The 19,361-nt window shown below is 44.0% G+C and overlaps 1 non-coding gene across 1 annotated transcript; it reads right to left on the bottom strand.

The window, feature by feature from the left end:
• Nucleotides 1-17,119: 17,119 nt before the first annotated feature.
• trnal-cag lies at nucleotides 17,120-17,191 on the bottom strand. The gene has a single exon. It is a non-coding gene; the product is annotated as a tRNA-Leu (tRNA).
• Between the last annotated feature and the right edge of the window lie 2,170 nt (nucleotides 17,192-19,361).

The raw sequence follows: 19,361 nt of genomic DNA, 5'->3' as shown, positions 1-19,361 counted from the left end.
CAGATCAGTCACTGGGGGCAGGGAGTCATCCCACTCAGCTCCTGTTAACCCTACAAGCCAAAGCCCTGAAGGATAGGGTTGTCATTACTGGACAAGCAGTGGGAAAGCTTGCCAGACAGCAATTTCAATGGCAAGCTATGTGGTTACAATCCAGCAGTGTACCCCAACGCACAGCCTGGGGTCTCCAAGCCTCAGCTCCAAGCCTGTGCCTAATACCTTCTGGAATTGGGTAAGCAGGATACATCCCTCCAGGGAGAGAATGCACATTCCATTCTAACAATCTATCTCTGGGATTTCCATGTGTAGGTGGGATGCATGGAAACCTCAGCTTGGTTTGGATACTCTTAAGTACAGTGATGGGTTTCCACATGTGTCAGACACCCGGCTGATGTGGAGTCCTGCAGCTCAATGGTTAGAGCACTCGCCTTGCAAGTGACAAACCTGAGTTCGATTCCCGGTAGGGTGAAGCCTTGGGCATGTTTCTTTACTCCATATTTCTTTACTCCAACTGGTTATAAATTGGCTGCCGTGTTTTGCCCACAAATGTACAGTCAATTCACTTTGTAGTTTCTTCTGTGAAGCGGTTTGAGATGTCTAGAAGATGTGATTAAATACGGTGTCAAATGCAAGGATTATTATTATTTATTATAAAAAGAAAAACCGCTTCAGGAAGCCATCAGTCCCAATAACACTGAGCTCACCCTGAGGTAAACAACAGCGTGTTATAAGAAAGGGAAATACAGATCAAAGATCACACACACAGTCAAATTACTTCCAGCAGGCAAAACAGAATGCCATATTACAGCTCGTTACACTTAATGAGCAAAAATTTCTTTAAGAATTAACACGCAGCCAGATTGCCTTAGTCTGTAATCTTTAACACAGTTAAACCTCATGGAATCCAATGAAACTTTTTAAAAAGGAACTATGTTTCTCTCTCCCCTGTACAACAATCCCCCAAATAAACAAAACACAAAACATTGCAGATGCTGGAAATCTGAAAAAAACAAAAGTCACTGGGAACACTCAGCAGGTCAGGCAGAGTCTATGGAGAGGGGCAAGTGGGTTAACATTTCATGTCTCATCGAAAGGTCATCGACCTGAAATGTTAACTCATTTTCCTCGCTCCATAGATGTTGGTGCATGTTCCCAGCGATTTCTGAGTTTAATACCCCAAATAAAATTGCTCAGTTACTAATTATCTTCCATTGATGCCCTCTAGTCACTGACTCACTGATCCTTATTGACTCTATCATCATTTTTAAAAGACTTTGTTCAGCTCACCCCTCAACCTGCTTCATTCCCAGTTCTAGTTCCTCCAGTCTCTGCTGATAGGCCAAACACCTCATCCCTGGTATCATCCCAGTAAATCTCCTCTGCATCTCCTCTATCGCCTTCACGGTTACCGTAACGTGGGGTGACCAATACTGGACACAAGAAGGCCATTCAGTCCATCATGCCTGAGCTGGTTGTTTGAAATAACAATCCTTTCTGTCCCATTTGCCTTCCCAATCCCAACCCTCCCCCATACCTCTGAAAATTGGCTCCTCTTTCGATTATCCACCTCATTCCCTCTTGAAAGCTAGTCTGGATCCTGGCTCGAACATGCAGGTGCCACACACATGCACACACACAGTAGAGGGCACTGTAGAGGGACAAGAAGCAGGAAACCTGGCTGTTTTTCTTCGCCCCGACCCTAGGAAAGCCAGGCAGCCTCCCAGGGCACCTAACAATGGTGGAGCCCAATGCTGAGTCAGGGGGAGGGGGGAGGTGAAAATGGGGAAAGAGGGCGCAAGGCGAAGGGATTGAGGGTGGGAGCTCCATAGCTTCGGGGCACAGTGGCTGAAGGCACGACCGCCGATGGTGGAGTGGAGGTCCTCTTGCTTGTGAGGCGAGCTTGCTAAGCATTACGCTATAGGACTCCCACAGCATCAAAAAAAAATCTGATCTTGATAGCTGAATGGCCTGAGCTTACCTGATAAACAATTTTAAATGCACAGGAATTCTAGATTTGATTCCAAGTCAATTTAATATTCCAATTGGCAAAAACCTGGAAATTATTCTGTGAAGCACTTTGAGATATCTCAATGGTGTAATGATAAGGCCCTATATCAAATTCAAATAATATTATTATTGCAAGAGCGTAATTTAAGAACAACAGTGGCCTTAATGCTTGGTTCAAACTTCTAACGACAATTTAAAGCCAGAACAATTTTAATGGACGAAAACCAAGCAGAAGTACCGTACTTAACTTCAAATGTATTATTGCATAATCATCCCTTGGAGAATGTCACTGTGTTTAAGAACGACAGTGTTGAATTGGGCAGCCAAATGCTCAGATGTCAATACATTCCAGTTTCTTCATCCCACTCAGCTCCTGTTAATCCTATAAGCCAAAGCCCTAACAGGTCCTCGCTGGACAAGCATTGGGAAGCTTGCTAGACTGTGACAAAGATAAAAACAACAGCAAATTACATTTCTATAGCACCTTTCATGGTGGGAGGATGTTCCAAGGTGCTGGGCAGTCAAGGATTTGCACCCGAATTGGGGGTTGGAATCAGGAGGGGTGGAGGTTAGAATGACGACCGAAGGATTGATCGAAGAGGAGAATCTTGAGACGTGCCTTTAAGGAGGTAAGGGAGGAGGCGAGGCAAAGGGACTGTGGGATGGAGTTCCAGAGGGTGAGGGCAGAGAGGCTGAAGGCCCAACCGACACTGGTGGGGCGGGCAGGGCTAGGTTGGGTCGTGGAGCAGGCCAAAGTCCATTGAGCAGAGAGAGTGGACAGATCGGTATGGGATTAGCAGGACACAGAGATAGGGAGGAGCAAGGCTGTGGAGGGCTTTAGCTGGTTAGACTCCAGCAGTTACTCCAACACACATCCTGGGTTCCCCAGATTTGATTTTTGACACAGCGTCTCAAACAGCTCAAAGCAATGCGGTGAATGCGGCATTCCAATTTACCCACAGCAATGTCCCGCAAGTAGCAATAGAGTGAGTGATCAATTTTAAGCAGGGAATTGTTTTGGTGCTGTGTTTTTTCAGGTGTTAGTGGTTTACCTGTGGAGACAAGCTTGTTATTGGCTCAGAACACAAAGCATGTTTGGCTGTAGGAATTACGAGACTGCACTGCCAAATCGTAATTCTTTGTAATGCATTTTGACTGTCTCCCAGGTCAGTAGAGTATTTCGGCAGTGACTCAAGTAGCCAGGCATGTTACTATCTATCAGCAGTGCACACTGGAACGCCCATTAATATCTCCCAAATATCTTTGCAATGAATGTTCTCAATCTCACTTTCCCATCATAACCTTCAAAATCAAATAGCGTTGAGCAAACGGGACATATGTTGATTGTGTTGATTTTTTTGTTTAAAATATTAACAATAATACTTATATCCTTTTTACATCATTCAGATGCCTCAAAACCCTTCACAGAATATACAGTAAAGTAGATTGACTGCGTATTTTCTGGGCAAAACATGATAGCCAGTTGCTCACAGCAGCGTTGGATAAACAGCCATGGAGTGAGTGATTAATTTTATTTGGAGGGATTGTTGGCCAGAATACCAAGAGAGAGAAACTCTTTAACATCCACCTGAACAAGCATAGATGGGACCTCGGTTTAACGTCTCATCCGAAGGATGGTAGCTCCTACAATACAGCGCTCCCCACACTGCGCTGGATTGTCAACAAAGCCTATGTGTTTCCAAGTTCCAACGTGAGGCTTGAACCCACAACCTTCTGACTCAGAAGTGAGAGTGCTATCATTAAGCCACTGACAATCAACGTGCTTCCGCATTCGCCTACAAATACACAGTCACTACACTTCACAACAAAAACTTGTGAAGCCCTCTGAGACTTCTGGGTGATGTAATAAGGCACTGCATCAAATATAAGGATTATTATGAGAATAATAATCATTACCTTTGATAAGGTGTCTAAACCGTCAAAACACTTCACAAATCTTTCTGTGAGATAATAATAATAATCCTTGCATTTGATATAGCACCTTATCATGTCTTCGAGACATCTCAAAGCGCTTCACAGAATATACTGTAAAGTGATTGACTATATTTTGTGGGCCAAAGGAGGCAGCCAATTGCGCACAACAGTGTCCCACAAACAGTCGTGGATTGAGTGACCCAATTACTATTTTATTTCTTGACCAACTTTTCGCCCTTCCCAGGAATCGTACCTAGGTCCTCTTAATTGAAAGGCGGGCGCTCTAATCTAATTAGAGGGACTTCTGCGGGACTTCACAAATGTAGTGACTGTGTATTTTGTAGCCAAATGTGACAGCATGTTTCATGCAACAACAAATTGTATTTAAGTAGCAACGTTCGTGTAGGATAGTACAGGAAACGGGATGGATTATGTGGAGCAATGTCTCACAAATAGCCATGATCTGGTGTTGAGTAAGGCTGGTATGTGGCATTGGACTTGGACCTCGAGAACATCAAAGGCTGGCACGTCGCAAGCTGTCCTGTAAAGGTCCTCCCACCAAACTGAAGGCAGATGTCTGCCAGAGAGCTGATGAGGAAACTCTGAGGCTAGGGGTGACAGTCCGAGTTTGTGACACACGTTCATTCATCCAGTGCCTGGAACCCACCTTGATTGGCCTGCTGAAAGCTGTGTTTAAAAGCAGCTGCTATTTAAACTCCGCACCTCCAACTTGTGGAATCATCGCTCAATGGGAAGGGACATACGCCAGAGCTTGGGGTGGGGGGGCGGTGGGGGGCGAAGATAACAACAATAAGTTACATTTACACAATGACTTTCACGTCGGGAGCGTGTCTCCAAGTACTGGACGATCAAGGATGTGCACCAAAGCGGGGGATTGGGATCAGGAGGGGTGGAGGGCAGAGAGGGTAGGGGGACGAGGGTGCCCGAAGGTGCGATCAAAGAGGAAGGTCTTGAGATGGGTCTCTCTGAATAAACAGTCCAAACAATCACCATGTTTCACTCTCTCCATTGCTGTTCATGGGACATTGCTGTGTGCACATTGACTGCCTGTGTTCACACACAAAATGCGCGGTCACTACACTTCACAGTCCTGCGAATCGCTCAGAGATATCTCGAAGATGTGGTAAGGCACTGTGTCAAATACAGGGATTGTTATCAGTAGTATTCTTATCAAGATTTTTTTTAAAAATTCTTATTTTGCAAAAGCGGTATTTCTTAAAATAAAAAGTAAATGTCAGTCGGAGTGGGGAAGGCATCTTGCTTCTGTGACATTCTCATTCAATAGAAAAGACAGCAATAAATGTAAGAATGCATTGACTGGGTGGTGCCATGCATCAGCTCCCACTTTCTGCGATTCCACTTTTGGGCTTGTCCAACAACAACACAAATTACATTTACACAGGGTACAGCGTCTTTCACGCCGGGAGGACGTCCCAAGGCGTTGGATAGTCAGAGATTTGGAGTGCAGAAATTGACTGCTGTGTTCACCCATAGAATACACAGTCACTACACTTCATAGAAAATAGCTGTGAAGAGCTTGATTCTACCTGTCCGCTCAACTCCACTTGAAACTTTGAGCTTCCTTGAAACACACACAAGATAGATCAGGAGGGTTGGAGGTCAGGGAGAGTAGGGGTAGGTGAGTGACTGAAAATAACGTTGAAGAGGAGGGTCTTGAGACAGCACTTGAAGAAGGGGGGGTGGCGGAGGGGCTCCGGGATGCAGAGGGTGGGTACAAAAGGCTAAAGGCTTGAGCTCCAATGGTGAGGCGGGTGGGCCAGCTGGCGGACGTGGAGGAGACCAGTGCCTGAGAGAGTGGACAAATTGGTAGAGTTTTAGGAGGTCATGGAGGTAGGGAGGGGTAAGACCGTGGAAAGCTTTAAAGGTCAGGGCGAGGGTCTACCTTCTGGGGGATGGGAAGCCAGTAGAGTCGGGCAAGGATGGAGGTGATCGAGTCACAGAACTTAGTGTGTCGACAAGAGTTCACAGTCTAACCTCTCTGTTAGCTGGAAGAACTGTGTGTGTTTGAAGGAAGCTCAAAGGTTCAAGAGGAGTTGTGCGAACTTCAATCAAGCTCTTCACAGCAATTTTCTATGAAGTGTAGTGTCTGTGTATTTTATGCGTGAACGCAGCAGTCAATTTCTGCACAGCAACACAAAGAGCCGTGAAGTAAATGATCAATTTTATCTGAGGGATTGTCAGCCAGGACAACGGGAGATACAAACTCCTTTCTCTTTTCAGATAGCACCGCGGGATCTTTAACATCCACCTGAACAGGGACCTGGGTTTTATCGTCTCATCCGAAGAATTGCGTCTCTGACAATGCAGCGCTGACCCCCAGAGTTATACTGGAGCAACAGCAGAAAACACACGGATTCAAAGTCCTGACATGGGACTTTAACCCATAACGTTCTGACTCAGAGATGAAAGTGCAAGCGACTGAGTCAGGCTGAGACACAGATACAATCTTAGCCACTCCTAATGAGTAAGACAGACGCACGCTCATTCACATTTGGCTCAGTAATTACACGTAACATCACCAGGTGGGGAAATGGTGAGTTCCACCCAAAGCTGGGAATCAGCATGTCTTTCAGATTACCAAGCGACACCGTACACAATAAACAAGAGGACCCGGGTTCGATTCCCGGGTGGGTCAAAACTTAGGCAAGGGGAGGTGTCTTAAAATTAGAGCTAGGTCATTTAGGAGTGAAATCAGGAGGCAGTGTGAATTTGTCTGTGTGCGTGAATGTATGTGTGTCTCTGTGGTAAGTGTGTGTCAGTGTAAGTGTGTGTGGTGTCTGTGTGAATGAGTGTGTGTGTGAGAGTGCGCGTGAGAGTTTGTGTAAGTGTGTCTGTGAGAGGATGTGTGTGTGTGTGTGAATGAGTAATTGTGTATGAATGAGTGTGTGTGAGGGTCTGGGTGCATGTGCATGAGTGTGCATGGGCGTGTGTCTGTGTGTATATAAGTAAATCTTTGAAGGTGGCAGAACAGTTAGATAAAGCTGTTAAAAAAGCATACGGGATACTAGGCTATAACTAGGGGCAGAGAGTACAAAAGGCAGGAAGTTATGATGGAGTACTGAGTTCAGTTCTGGGCACCACACTTTAGGAACAATGTCAAGGCATTAGAGAGGATGCAAAGGAGATTTCCCAGGATGGTACCAGGTATGAGGGACTTCAGTTATCAGGAGAGGCTCGAAAAACTGGGATTATTCTCTTTGGAGCAGAGAAAGTTAAGAGGGGACTTAATAGAAGTTTTCAAAATTATGAGGGGATTCGATAAGGTGAACAAGGAGAAACTATTTCCACTGGCGGGTGGGTCGGTAACCCGAGGACACTGATTTAAAATAGCTGTTGAAAGAAACAGAGGGGAGGTGAGGAGAAGTTCTTCACACAGCGAGTTGTTCGGATCTGGAATGCGTTGCCTGAAAGGGTGGCAGAAGCTGATTCGATAACAACTTTTGAGAGAGAAGTAGATAATTATTTGGGGAGGACAAGTTTGCAGGGCTATGGGGAGAGCGCGGGGGAGTGGGATTGAATTGGATAGCTCTTTTCAAAGAGCCGGCACAGACACGATGGGTCAAATGGTCTTCTTCTATGCTGTATAATTCTATGATTCTATCTATGATTCTAAGTGTGTGACAGAGTTTTTATGTGTGTGTTTGAATATCCGTGTGTGAATGCATGTGTATGTGCATGTGTGTCTCTGTCTCTTACACATGTGTAAGTGTATGTGTGAGTGTGTGTTTATGTGTGTGTGTTTGGGTGAATGAGTGTGTCTGTATGTGAGTGAGTGTAGGGTGTGCACGCGTATGTGTGTGAATGAGTGTATGTGTGTGACTGAATGAATAGGGTAGGGTATGTCTGTGTGTGTAAATGTCTGTGTGTGTGAATAAGTGTTTGTGTGAATGTGTGTGTGAGATGAGGTGTGAGGGTTGCCTGAGTGATTGATTTTGTTGTCAGTGTGTAATGTTTTCAATTCACAACACGATGGGAATGAATCATATAAACAAAATTTGTCAGCCCCTTTTACTGTACTTTACAATATAATGAATGTTAATTAACTCACTTTGATGGTCATTTAGGAATCTTTACAGTCAATTTGAGGCATGCGTGTGTCAGCCTGGCTTAGTCAGTCACACTCTCACCTCTGAGTCAGAAGGTTGTGGGTTCAAGCCCCACATCGGGGACTTTGAGCTCACAGTCCAGGCTGACTCTCCCGCGCAGTGCTGTGGGGGGCTGCATGGTCAGAGACGCCGTCCTTCGGATGAGATGTGCCTGTTTAGATGAATATTCAGATCCCGCGGCGCTATTTGAAGCGAGAGTTTTCAAAGGGAGTTTCTCTCTTGTTGTGTCCTGGCCAATAATCCCCCATATAAAGTTGGTCACTCGCTTCCTTGGCTGTTTCGGGAACATTGCGCTGTGAAAATTGGCTACTGCTTTGTCCATATAACCCACAGTAACTACACTTCACAGTAAAACCCTGTGAACACTTTGAGACATCTCAAAGTTATCAGAAAGTCACATTAAATCACTTTAGTTTTTATATTTCTTTTATACAATTTATCTACGATCATGACGTGAAAGACGCTGTATCCTCGTTCTCATTTACAAATCCCTTCATGCCTTGGCACCTCCCTACCTCTCCGACCTACTTTCTCCGCACTCCACCATCTGCCACCTGTGCTCGGCTGGCTCCAGCCTCCTGCTTTTCCCTTGTCCCATCCACTTCACCATCGGTGGCCGTGTTTTCAGCCTCTACTCCCTGAAACTTTGGAACTCTTTCTCTCAATTCCACCTCAATCCACTTTACAGTTTATAGCGCTTTGAGACATCTCCATGACATGATAAGGTGCTATATCAGATGCAAGGATTTTCATTGTTATTAATTTTCAACACATCAAACTCCTAACGTGGTCTGACTCCTGAGTCCGGTGGAATGAGAACAATGAAGCAATATATCAGCCGAATGCCTCTTTCCGTCCATCCATGTCACCCGCATGGTAACTACCCTTTTCCTTTTTAAAAGAAAATCAATTGAAAGGAAATCAAGCCAAGACAGATATCAGTTAAAGACAAATCATTTTTTCCTAAATAAATAAACCCTGCGGTGTTGAAATGTTTTCTGAGAAATCACGACAGAATGAATTGGAGCAGAAGTGTCAGATCTGTCACTCAGAAAACACACAGTCACTAGACTTCACAGAGAATTCTGTGAAGTGTTTTGAGACTTCCTCCTGGCATGAAATGATAATACTACTACTGTTAATCCTTGCATTTGATATAGCACCTTATTATGTCATCCAACAATTTATCTCTGGAAATTCCATGTGTAGGTGGGATGTATGGAATGTCTCAGAGTGGTTGGATACTCTTAAGCATGGTGACGGGTTTCTGCATGTGTCAAATAAAAAGAATCATCATTATTATTCTGTTATTATTACGAATGTGGCTCCAGCCCTGATATGTTACATCACAAATACACTTGTGTTATGATGTGGAATGTCACACTGATATCATGTCGTGTACCAACACGCGTGTTCTCTTCAGGGCTGGTTCTTTGAAAAGCTTGATGGAACAGGAAGAAGGCGGGTCAGACAGACAAAATGTAATAATTTTCACCAACGTACAAAAAAACATTGGATTAGTCGGTGTTATTGAGTCACCAAAGCTTGTTAGTGGAACAATTAATAGGTAACTATGGCAGACATGAGCTAAGATAGGTTTACTGGCTTCTGGCTTAAACAAAGGAAAGGCCCAAATTAGTCAATATCTAACATTTGTCAAGTAGTCACATTTGGTCACTAAATCCACGATTGTTTGTGGGACACTGCTGTGTGCAATTTGCTATTCATCGAGCTGGAAACATACAATAATAATAATAATCCTTGCATTCAATATAGCGCCTTACCATGTCTTCTAAAAGTCTCAAAACGCTTCACAGAATGCACTATAAAGTGTAGTGACTGTGGGCGAAATGCGGCAGCCAATTGCATACAACAGTGCCCCACAAACAGTTGTGAATAATAAGATTATTATTAATTTATTGATTCTATTTTTTAGCGTTCCTTGTGTTGGTTACAAATTGTTCCAAACAACCACTACCGCACTCCAGGTAAGTGGAGTCACTTGGCTCCAGTTTGCTTGACTGCCATTTTTTTAGCTTTTCGAATCCACGATTTTTTTAAAATGTAATTTTCTGCTTTTTGACTTTCCTATTTAATTTTTGTCTCCAGGCCCAACAGAAGATGTTGCCCTCCTTCCCCTGACCACCATTCAGAAATAACTAATAATAATGATAATAATCACTGTGCAGAAATTGACACTGCAGTTTACAGTGAATCCTGTGAAGTGCTTTGAGACATCCTCCCAATGTGAAAGGCACTGGACCAAATGTAAGGATTATAATAATAATAGTAATAAAATAATAATAATCCTTGCATTTGATATAGCGCTTTTCACGTCTTCTAGACTGTAAAGTGAATTAACTATATATTTGTGGGCGAAATGCGGCAGCCATTGCGCACAGCAGTGTCCCACAGCTATGGATTGAAATTACCAATTTATTATTGTTTCTTTTGAAGGATTATTATCAGGCGTGTGGAGCAAGGAAGCCTGCCCAAGGTTTCACCCTGCCAGGAATCAAACTGAGGTTTCTCGCTTGCAAAGCGAGTGCTCTAACCACTGAGCTACAGGACTCCATGATTACTGTTATTATTATCAGTATTATTATTATTAATAATAACTTTTTAGCTTGGGCCTTGGCCAAAGTATAATATTAATAATCATTGCATTTGATATAGCGCTTTATCTCATCACTGAGGCATTTCAAACTGTTTCACAGGATATACTGTAAAATAGATTGACAGCGTATGCTGTGGGTGAAGCGAGGCAACCAGGATTTGTGGGCCAGGACACTGGGAGAGAGAAACCTTTTGAAAAGTGTCACAGGACCTTTAATGTCCAATAGAACAGGCACAGATGGGACCTCGGTTTAATGTCTCATCTGAAGGATGGCACCTCTAACAATGCAAACCCCTCACCCCCACCCAACACTGCATTTGAGTGTCAGCTTAGACAATGTGAATCTAAGTCCTGTCATGGGGCTTGAACCCACAACCTTCTGACTCAGAGGCAAGAGTGCTACCACTGTGCCTGGGCTGACGCACTTGCGACATTTCTTTCACCAATCTTCTGAATCACAACCTGAAAAACATACAAATTAGCCAATGTTAGAACAGAGGCAGGATCGAAAGCAGAAGCTAGTTACAAACAACAGCTATCTGATAACAATCAAACTGAGTTGACTCATGGAAACCCTGTCCTGCTCACTCCCGCATAAATAATTATTTCATTTGATACATCACCTTATCTTGTTGAAGTATCTCCGAGAGCAACACAGGCTTTTATTGCAAAATGTAGTGACTGTGTCTTTATAGGCGGCCACTTTGCTAACAGCAGCGTCCCACAAACAGCCATGATGTGAATGAACAATTCACTGGGGGATTGTTGGCCAGGTCACCAGGAGCAACTCCCTTCTCTTCTCCAATAGATCCACGGGAGATCTTTAACGTCTAACTGAACAAGCACAGATGGGACCTCGGTTTTAATATAATCATCCGCTACCTCCAACAATGCAGAGACCCCCAGCACTGCACTAGAGCAGCAGCCTAGACTGTGAGCTCAATGTGCCATTTTGAGACTTGAACCCACAAGCTTCTGGCTCAAAGATGAGAGTGCTGCTGATCTAGTCAGGGCGACGTCATCATTATCTATTTCACATTGAAAATAATTCATCAACTGTTTCAACAGAGATTTACGTCAGAAAATTCCCCACTCAAGAGGCTAGAATCAGTCTGAGATGCAATAAAAGCCTAAAGTCAATGTTAGCCAGGAGGAAGTATATTGTTAGTGCAGATGCTATATACTGGTCTCCTGCAAACAGACATATTTGTCACCCTTATATTAAAAAATGCTTCACAGGATATACTATAAATTGTAGTTACTTCCCACTCAACTCCTGTTAACCCTGCAAGCCAAAGCCACCAAGCCGGGAGGAGGGAGAGTGGGGAGGTGACCGCAGGCATGATCGAAGAGGAAGGCTTAAATCTGGGGTATATTATTATCGGAGTCCTGTAGCTTAATGGTTAGAGCACTTGTCTTGCAAGTGAGAGGACCTGGGTTCGATTCTCAGCAAGGCGAAATATTGGGCAAGATTCCTTACTCCACACTCCTCTGTTTACATAGCAGTAAGTAAGAACCCGGTTGTTAGTTGATTGGCAGATCGCATTTCTGGGGATAATAACACCTTCAAAATAATGATAATAATTTGGTCACTTAAACCATGACTGTTTGTGGGACACTGCTGTGCGCAATTGGTTGCCACATTTCGCCCACAAAACATACAGTCACTACACTTTACTGTATATTCTGTGAACTGCTTTGAGACATCTAGAAGATGTGATAAGTCGCTGTATAAAATGCAAGGATTATTATTTATTATAAAGCCCTAGTGGGTGGGGAGGTCCTAACCGGGCAAGCAACAACAACCACAACAACAACAAATTACATTTGCACAGGATCTTTCATATTGGGAGAACATTCAAAGGTGCTGGACAGTCAGAGATTTGGATCCAAGCAGGGGTAGGGATCAGGAGGGGTGGCGGGCAGGGATGGTAGGGGTAGGAGGCTGAGCGAAGGTGTGGTCAAAGAGGACAGTCTTGAGATGTGCCTTGAAGGAGGCAATGAGAGTCAGCATGGGTTTATGAAGGGTAGGTCATGTCTGACTGACCTAGTTGAATTTTTTGAGGAGGTCACTAAAATGGAGGATAAGAGAGTGTCTATGGATATCATTTATATGGACTTTCAGAAGGCATTTGATAAAGTTCCACACAAAAGATTATTAGCGAAAATGGAAGCGTATGGAGTCAGAGGTAACCTTGTGACATGGCTTGGTAATTGGTTGGAAGACAGGAAACAGAAAGTATGGATAAAGGGAACGTTCTCTGATTGCAGGACGTGACAAGTGGTGTCCCCCAGGGGTCTGTACTGGGACCTCAACTATTCACCATATGTATAAATAACTTGGATGAAGGAATACAAAGTTTTATATCCAAGTTTGCAGATGACACCAAAGTAGCAAATTGTGCAGATGGGAGTAGGAAGTCACAAAGGGACTTCGACAGATTAAGTGAGTGGGCAAAGCTGTGGCAGATGGAGTTCAATGTAGGGAAATGCAAGGTCATCTACTTGGACTGAAAAAAGATTAAGCATATTTTCTTAATGAGGAAAAATTAAGAACTGTGGCGGAGCGAGGTAATTTGGGTCTTCATATCCACAAATCACTAACAACTAGTTCCCACATCAAAAAGTAATCAAAAAGTTAAATGAAATGTTTGCCTTTATCTCAAGCGGCCTGGAAAATAAAGGGGAATAAATGATGCTTCAGCTGTGCAGAGCGTTAGTCAGACCCCATCTGGAGTACTGTGTTCAGTTTTGGGCACCATACCTCAGGAAAGATATATTAGCCCTGGAGGCGGTGCAGCGCAGGTTCACCAGAATGGCACCAGGCCTAAAAAGGTTAAGTTACAAGGAAAGTCTGCGTAAACTTGGATTGTATTTCCTTGAGTTTAGAAGGTTGAGGGGGGAAATGATTGAGGTATTTAAGATGATAAAGGGATTTGATAGGGAAGATACAGAGAAGCTATGTTCTCTGGTGGGGGAATCCAAAACAAGGGGCATAGTCTTAAAATTAGAACCAGGCCATTTAAGAGTGAAATCAGGAAGGGATTTTTTTCACTCAAAAGGTGGTAGAAATCTGGAATTCTCTCCCCCCAAAACCCATGGATGCTGGATTCATCCACACCTTCAAGAGTGAGGTTGACAGATTTTTGTTAGGTCAGGGTATTAAGGGATATTGGGAGAAACCTGGAAATTGGAATTGAAAAGTTTAGTTGAGGTACAGATAAGCCATGATCTAATTAAATGGTGGAACAGGCTCGAAGGGCTAAATGGCCTACTCCTGTTCCTATGACGCAATATGTGGGACATAACAATATGTGGACCATAGCAATGAGTTTCTATGCGTGTCAGACACCCGGCTGACCAAAAAAAGGTGTTAGAAAATGGCAATAGTTCAGGGCAATTTTATTTTGCTTTACGTGATGATTTTGCTAACAGTAGTGTGTGATCATTGCCAACTATGTTGGAGGACTGTAATTCACTGTATGGTTTGGGCTACTGTAGTCCTACTTAAATGGAATGTTCCTCCAGGGGCCATGTACTTTGAGAAGACTACGTTTTGTTTTGTTTGCTCAGTTGCTGCCAAACATAGCAAAAAAGAATGTTGGCAGGGAATGAGTAAAAGAAAAATATATGCTCGCATCTGCCTTAAAAGTGGTTGCAGACTGGACACACCATCACCACTACATAATAATAATAATAATCTTAGCATTTGATATAGTGCCTTGTCACGTATTTGAGACGTCTCAAAGCGTTTCACGGAATATACTGCAAATTGAATTGAATGTATATCTTGTGGGCAAAACGCAGCAGCCAATTGCACACAGCAGTGTCCCACAAACAGTCGTGGATTGAAGTGACCAATTTATTTATTATTTTAAGGAAATATTACGCCTGGTAAAGCGATCCGCCAATCGATTAACAACCGCTTCCTACTTATTGCTAGGTAAACAGAAGCGTGTGGAGCAAGGAAACTTGCTCAATATTTTGCCCTGCCTAGGAATCGAACTTAGGTCCTCTCGCTTGCGAGGCGATTGCGCTAACCATTAAATTATAGGACTCCACTAGTGGGAAAAGTGAAATGAAAATATTAAACCTGCTCATCATTAACAGGAACACTGACTGATGTGGTATTATGTGAAACAACAAGATGATTAGGGAGCATTATGGAAGCGCATAAAGGCCAGTCGTCGGTTGTGCCTATTGTGTACACACAAGCACTGCACCTATTGGTTTAAAATAATGGGTACATTGTAAAACTGTGAGCATTGCCAAAGTATACAACAAGTTCGCCTGATTCATTCAAAGCTTACCCTTGCAAACAGCAGTGACAAATAAAAGATAAGTGCAAATTACATGCATGGAGCTAATGGGAGCCTGAGAGTAGAGCAGGGCAGAAGGACAGAAGCTAATTGAAAGGTTCAGATGATGTTCCAAGCTCACAGAAAATAGTTTCTAAATGGTTTTGAAACCACAAGGTTCCAGCTTATAAATTGTTTATAAATTGTCCTCTCCCGCACTAGGCTCCGCGACCCTATCACCCCCATCCTTGCCCAACTCCACTGGCTTCCCATCACACAGAGAATACAGTTCAAGTTCCTGGTCCTCACCTTCAAAGCCCTCCACGGTCTTGCTCCTATTTCTCTGACCTCCTACCACCCTGTTCGCTCCCTCCGTTCAGCGGGCACCGGCCTGCTTCACGTCCCCGGCCTCGCTCGCCCCATTATCGGTGGGCTGGCCTTCCGCCACTCTGCACCCACGCTTGAGAACTCCATCCCACAGACCCTCCATCTCGCCTCCTCACTCGCCACCTTCAAGACCCACCTCAAACCCTCCTCTTCGACCGTGCTTTCGATCCCCCACTTACCCCCTGCCCCCACTCCCCCCAACCCGATCATCAGGTCCGTAACCTGTCTATCCAGCGCCTTGGGACGTCTTCCTGACATGAAAGACGCTAAACAAATGTAACTTTGTTGTTGTTCTAACATATACACAAGTGCTGAACTGACTGGTGACCTATGTTAAGGCAAGATTTCTATACCATGTTTAACCCATGTTAAAGCTAAGGTAGTCCATTCTTTCCATATGCAGTACAGCACAGTATTATATCTCATGTGCAGAAAACATGTACTGTACAATGAAGGCACAACCAACCAGGTTTCAAAACTGAACTATTTTACTACAATGTGAACTCTTACAAAGAACTACAGTATTAACACTGTAACTGAATTATCAATCACTTTGTAAGAAAATATTAAGTCAGACATAAACCCTTAATTCACCCTTAATTCCCGCATTCAAAGTCTGTGGCTTCAAATCAAATTTAGAGGCAACGTCCTTCTTTTTCATTTCAGGATTTGTCTCACAAAATTGTAGAATCTGGTACTTTTCCAATGCCTTGGGACGTCCTCCCAAAGTGAAAGACGCTAAACAAATGTAATTTTGATGTTATTGTTGTTGTTCTTCTCCTGATAGGTCCTTGTCATTAATTTGCATTTAATTGGGCCATTTGCATTGCCTGATGCCATTATGGCTGGTCATCTGTACTTGTTCATTGTTCTGTGCAGTGGAGTCCTGAGGGCATTGGTTAGAGCATTCGCCTCGCAAGCGAGAGGATCTGGGTTTAATTCCCGGGCAGGGCGGGACGAAACGTTAGGCAAGTTTCCTTACTCCACACACCTCTATTTACCCAATAGTAAGTAGGAACCCGGTTGTTAGTTGATTGGCAGATCACTTTTCTGGAGTATTAACCTTATATACAGTCAATTTGGCTGTGATGTTTCACAGTGTATTCTGTTAAGTGCTTTGAGATGCCAATCAACTAACAACCGGGTTCCTACTTACTGCTAGGGAAACAGGCATGTGGAGTAACGAAACTTGCTTAAGGTTTCATCCCACTCGGGAATCGAACCACTCAGGTCCTCTTGCCTGCGAGGCGAGTGCTATAACCACTATGCTACATGATTGCCCCCATTTGTTATACGTAGTCACACAGCATGTCAAGCCAACAGACCATTCAGCCCAACAACAATAACTTTTATACAGCTTTACAAGCTTCCAAAACTCTATTATTTCTGAACGCGAATTTCACAATGATCTGAGTGAGATTTGAACCCGGGACCTCTATGCTGCTAATCCTCCTGTCAGGCACAAAATGGCTCAAGATCAGCAGCAAGGATTGTTGCAAGTGGATTGACCGTATATTTTGTTGGCAAAAAGCAGCAGCCAATTGCCCACAGCAGTGACCCACAAACAGTCGTGGATTGTGTCCAAATTATTATTTTCTTTTTTAATTTTTTGAAGGGATTATTACCCCCGGAAAAACAATCCACCAATTGATCGCCTAATAACCGGGTTCGTACTTACTGCTAGGTCAACAGAGGCGTGTGTGTAGAGTAAGGAAACTTGCCCAACATTTCGCCCTGCCTGGGAATCGAACCCAGATCCGCTCGCTTCTGAGGCGAGTGCTCTAAGCACTGAGCTGCAGGACTCCACAAGTAAAGTAAAGGAATACTGAATTCCAGTTGGAATAAGAGCGTAAACACATTGCTACCCAGTGCCTGGGCCAGGATGCCAGTCACATAAGCAGTGACTTAATATCACAGCAGCCAGCTGGTGGGCAGCTTGTTTGCTTATGATGTGGGGGCCACCACACAGCAGTGTGAAGAGAGGTGCTTTCAGCGGGCTGGTGAGTGATGGATTGGCTAAGCGTGGATTCCCAGCACTGCGGAACCTACGCAGAAACAAACGGCAACACATGAAGTAAGAGCAGCCTGTCAGACCTCCCCTCCAGTGCTCGAGGCCTGTCAGAGAGCTGGTGATGTGCCCTCGCATGGCATGATGTCATACCAGCCTGCTCCGTGACTGTGTAGTTCCCTTGTCGGGCTGGGAGGAGACAGACGTCTGATACTGAGTGGTCGAATCAGGCCAGTGTTTGTAAGGAATTGGCCAGGGTCCTTGGGAGGAATCTTTGTGAATGTTGATCCAACACCTTATTAACAAATCCTTTTCTTTTTATTCCACGCGCAGCAGCCCCAGGACCAGCAATAAGATGACGCAGGGTTTTAGTCACTTGGCTCCCGAGACTTTCCCTGCACACTTACTCTAGCTCTGTTCCAATCCACGTTTCTTTGTTTCCAATTTCCAGTTTTGAACTGCAGCCTTGAAATCTAACAAGGATTTGTTAAAGGATTTGTTAAAGGCAAATTTTGTCTAACAAATCTAATAGAATTTTTCGATGAGGTAACGGATAAAGGTAATGCAGTTGATGTCGTTTATATGGACTTTCAAAAGGCATTTGACAAAGTGCCACATGAAAGACTTGTAAGAAAGATAGAAGCCCATGGTATAACAGGGACAGTGGCAGTATGGATCCAGAACTGTCTGGGAGACAGAAAGCAGAGAGTTGTGGTGAACGGCTGCTTTTCTGACTGGAGAGAAGTGTACAGTGGTGTCCCCCAGGGATAGGTATTAGGATCACTGCTCTTCTTAATATACATAAATGATCTGGACTTGGGTATAGCAAGTACCATTTCCAAGTTTGCGGACGACAGGGTGGTAAACAGTGAAAAGGATAGGAGCCAACTGCAGGAAGACATAGACAAAATGGGCAGACACATGGCAGATGAGTTTCAATGTAGAAAAATGCGAAGTAATGCATTTTGGTAGAAAGAATGAGGGGAGGAAATACAGGCTGGTAATACAATCTTAAAGGGGGTAAAAGAACAGAGAGACCTGGGGGTGCAGGTAACTGAATCCTTGAAGGTGGCAGGACAGGTAGATAAAGCTGTAAAAAGGGCAATTGGGATTCTAGGCTTTCTAAATAGGGGCATAGAGTACAAGAGTCAGGAGGTTATGATTAATCTCTATAAAACACTGGTTCAGCCTCAGTTAGAATACTGTGCCCAGTTCTGGGCACCACACTATAGGAAGGATGTTAGGGCATTGGAAAGGGTGCAGAGGAGATTTACGAGGATGGTACCAGGAATGAGGGACCTTGATGATGAGGAAAGGCTAGAGAGGCGAGGATTATTGGAGTAGAGAAGGTTACGAGGAGACCTAATAGAGTTCTTCAAAATCATGAGGGGATTTAATAGGTTAGAAAGGGAAAAATTGTTTCCACTGGTGGGTGTGTCGGTAACTCGAGGTCACAGATTCAAAATTGTTTCTAAAAGAAGCAGAGGGGAGGTGAGAAGACATTTATTCACGCAGCAATGTCCCACAAACAGTCGTAGATTGAAAATGACCAATTTATTATTGTTTTTGGTTTTGGAGGGATTATTATTAGGCGTGTGGATAGGTCTCCTCGTAACCTTCTCTGCTCCAATGAGAATAATCCTCGCCTTGCTAGCCTTTCCTCATAATCAAGGTCCGTCATTCCTGGTACCATCCTCGTAAATCTCCTCTTATGGGGAAAGGGCTGGGGAGTGGGACTGACATTACATTGCTATATTCAAAGAGCCGGCACAAACTCGATGGGCCGAATGGCCTCTTTTTGTGCTGTACGATTCTATGATTGGTATCAAGTCCTGGTATCAAGTGAGATACAGTTAGGCTGACACTCCAGTGCAGCCCTGGGGGGAGTGCTGCATTGTCAAATATCCGACCTTCAGATGAGATGTTAAAGTGAAGACTTGTAAATGCCTGTTAAGGTGGATGTT

Source organism: Callorhinchus milii, unplaced genomic scaffold (genome assembly GCF_018977255.1).
Source record: "Callorhinchus milii isolate IMCB2004 unplaced genomic scaffold, IMCB_Cmil_1.0 Scaffold3, whole genome shotgun sequence".
In the NCBI taxonomy this organism is placed as follows: domain Eukaryota; kingdom Metazoa; phylum Chordata; class Chondrichthyes; order Chimaeriformes; family Callorhinchidae; genus Callorhinchus; species Callorhinchus milii.
The sequence above is the reverse complement of the archived record's forward strand: the minus strand, read 5'-3'. Positions and strand labels throughout refer to the sequence as shown.